Source organism: Ceratotherium simum, chromosome X (assembly GCF_057802395.1).
Source record: "Ceratotherium simum simum isolate JZ-2026a chromosome X, ASM5780239v1, whole genome shotgun sequence".
Lineage (NCBI taxonomy): Eukaryota > Metazoa > Chordata > Mammalia > Perissodactyla > Rhinocerotidae > Ceratotherium > Ceratotherium simum.
Window position 1 is genome coordinate 31,849,408 of NC_141940.1, and position 3,464 is coordinate 31,852,871.

General features: G+C 42.0%; 1 pseudogene; it reads right to left on the reverse strand.

Moving 5' to 3' along the window:
* Positions 1-1,370: 1,370 nt before the first annotated feature.
* Positions 1,371-2,178, reverse strand: LOC101393009 (ADP-ribosylation factor-like protein 5A; annotated as a pseudogene).
* Between the last annotated feature and the right edge of the window lie 1,286 nt (positions 2,179-3,464).

The following is a 3,464-nucleotide window of genomic DNA, read 5'->3' on the forward strand; positions in this document are numbered from 1 at the left end:
TATAAAAGGTATTTTGGGGGGCCGGCCCTGTGGCCTAGTGGTTAAGTTTGGTGTGCTCTGCTTCGGCGGCCCAGGGTTCAGTTCCCGGTTGTGGACCTACAACACACATCAGTGGCCAAGCTGTGGTGGCAACCCACATACAAAATAGAGGAAGATGACACAGATGATATCTCAGAGTGAATCTTCCTCAAGCAGAAAGAGGAAGATTATCAACAAATGTTAGCTCAGGGTGAATCTTCCTCAGCAAGAAAAAAAAAAAAGGGTATTTTGGGCCAAGTTACTACTTAGTAAAAATAATACACCATGTTGATCAATTTTTAAACCAAATTCTTATAAGCATTAAAAAAATTGTATTTTACAATTGTCAAACAATGCATTCACGTGGTACAAGAAGATGAAAACTTATAGAAACAAAAAAATCTCCAACTATTCCGGCTCCTAAGATAAGAAATAAGAAAGTTTTAAATTAAATTATATGTGTTTCTTGGAAAATACGCTTTACTTTTAATCTCAAATTCACATTAAATGCTTGACATATAATTTAGTACCTAAGAACACTCTAGCTAAATTATTTGATAATATTTATAGGGTGATACTGCTCTGGGTAGAAGCAAGAATTTGATAGATGTTCCATGTATGTGACTTGATCAACAAGAAAATAGGTACATAATGTCCAGCTTTTCTTTTTTCTTTTCTTTCTGTTTTTTTTTTTTTAAAGAGCAGCTCAATGATATTGGGGGTTGGTTAGTAAAACACAGAGAACATAGGGGAAAAGTACAAAATGGCTCTTAAAACCAGTGCCCATGCTCATTTCATTGTGGTTATAACTAAGGATATTATTAATTTTTGTTATTCAGTTTTCTTTAGAACATAAATCAAAGCCATTAACTTGAACTTGAGGCATATAGACAGTACATACACAACTTTACCCAAAATACTTTTCATAAATAACATTACATTTTAAAATATTGTAAACCGAATATCTGTGATTTGTCTTTTTGGCTTCATGGAACAAGAAGAGAACAACATTCAACTAGGGAGGGTTATACTGATAATAAAGCTCTTAATGTTAAAAATGTCTTCCTCTTCCTTTGTACTTAGCACAGGCTAGACAATGTCCTGAGATGATTTATTATGAGAAAAATGTCAATCACAGCTTTAAGACCTTGCTTTGGAAGGAACTAATGAGAAAGCAGATTGGAAGGCGAGACTTCATGTTTGTTTTCAAATAAGTGGTCTTGATTTTTCCTCTGATAGAAAAAGTTTAAATCAGTTTATTATAAGTATACCTAAACTATTAATTTTTGCAGCTTTCAGGTCAAGTCCAGCACTTCATTTATATAAAGTCTATGAGAAGAGGTCAGTAGAGATCATCTAATCTTAAGTCGTGAAATCATCCATTCAAGTCCTTGGCGTAGCCCCTCGCCAATAAGAGCACAGCATGCCTAGATATGTCACTGATGATCTTCAATAGAAGTTAGTTCTAAAAACTGGGAGATTTCTGCTATAGTCATGCATTCTTTTTTTTTTTTTTCTTTGCTGAGAAAGATTCACTCTGAGCTAAGACCTGTTGCCAATCTTCCTCTTTTTTTTTTCCTCCCCAAAGTCCCAGTACATAGTTGCATATGCTAGTTGTAGGTCCTTCTAGTTCTTCTATGTGAGCTGCCACGTCAACATGGCTACTGATAGGTGGGTGGTGTGGTTCCACAACCGGGAACTGAACTCGGGTCACTGAAGTGGAGTGCGCCAACTTTAACTGCTAGGCCATCAGGGCTGGCTCAGTCATGCATTCCTTAACATCTCATTTATTAGCAAAAATCAGCAATCCAGCTTTCCTTAGGTCCCCGTGCTAACATTTTATAGAGTTCGTCTCTAGTTATGGAAATTCTCTCTCTGTCTGTACTGTCCACAACAACTATTAGAAACTCTGTGTTAGTAGAGTAAATGTTTCAGGAAGAACGAAGAGATTCTTGGCCACCAACATCCCACATTAGGAAACGTGTACTATTAATCACTCTCTTCTACATTATTTCCTATTGTAGAGGATGTATGTACAACTTCATTCATAGAAAATTGATACAGGATGGTAGTTTTCCCTGCATTATCCAGCCCAGCAGTGATAACTTTGAGCTCCTGCTGCTTGAACAGGCTCCACATCCTGGTGGAAAGAATTCCCATTCTTGGGCAGCTGATTCCCCTCCACCCACCTGGGCAACCTGGCCTCCCCCAGCTCAGGCTGAAGGGGAAGAGAAAGACATGCTGGAGCCACTGCTGCTGTTGCTCCTGCACTGACCAACGGCTAGCTTCCTAGGAACCAGAGGGAGGCCTAAGGCCAGGCTGCCCTACCATACAGAAGGCCCCAATGCTGCATGGCACACATGGCCACTGCATTGTCTTTGACGAGCCTTGTGGGCCACTACTGTCCCCCAATGACTTTGACTTGTCTTCAAATTCAATGATTCTTTTTTCCGATTGATCAAGTCCTCTACTGAATTTTTTATTTTACCATTGTATTCTTCAGCTCCAGAATCTCTGTTTCTTTTTTATAATTTCTATCTCATTGTTGAAATTCTTGTTTTGTTCGTGTGTTGTTTTCTTGATATTATTACATATCTTTGTTCTCTTGTAGTTCACTGAGCTTCTTTAAAACAATTATTTTGAATTCTTTGGCAGGCAATTCGTAGATCTTCATTTCTTTGGGGCTGGTTACTGGAAATTTATTGTGTTCCTTTGGTGACGTCATGTTCCCTTGATTTTTCATGTTCCTTGTAGTTTTGAATTCGTGTTTGCACATTTGAAGGTGCAGTCATCTTTTACTGTCTTTAGAGACAAACTTCAGTGGGCGAAAGACATTCACCTACAGGTGGGCACAAGGGCACCACCTGAGTGGGGTGCATGGTGGCACAGTGTCCAGCGCTGGGTACAGGGACACATGGGGATGCTGGTTCCAGGTGCACGTGGAGATGCCAGTTTGAGGCTGGGGAGGGAGTGGCGGGAAGGTTGAAGCGCAGGTACCCAGGCAACACCAATATCAAGACAGGGCTATAGGCGCATGCATAGTGGTGATACCAGAGCACAGGCTTGCCCGCAGTGCCATCATGGCTGGGGAGGTGGTGGGGGTTGACGCAGCCTTGTGTGTGGGGGGAGTCTAGTGACAGCCCCTGCTCCGGGGGGTTGCAGCAGCCCCTCTGGCTCTGGGGAAGGAGGGGGACAGTGGCATGGACTTTGGGTAGGTCCATCAGCACCAATGCTAGGGTCAGCACTGACAAAGACAATGGGGGGCTTCAGCAGCAAAGGTTGTGAGTTTCTGTGGTGGCAGCGAGAGCTGCTGGAGTCCTCAGCGGTGAAGGATGCTGTTCTCCTTTTGCCCAATGGAGGGAAGACAGCAGAGGGGATCCCCCTTGCCACCAAGCTGTGCTGGCCTAGCGGATGGGGTGATGCAGGGAAAATGCTTCCTAGACTTT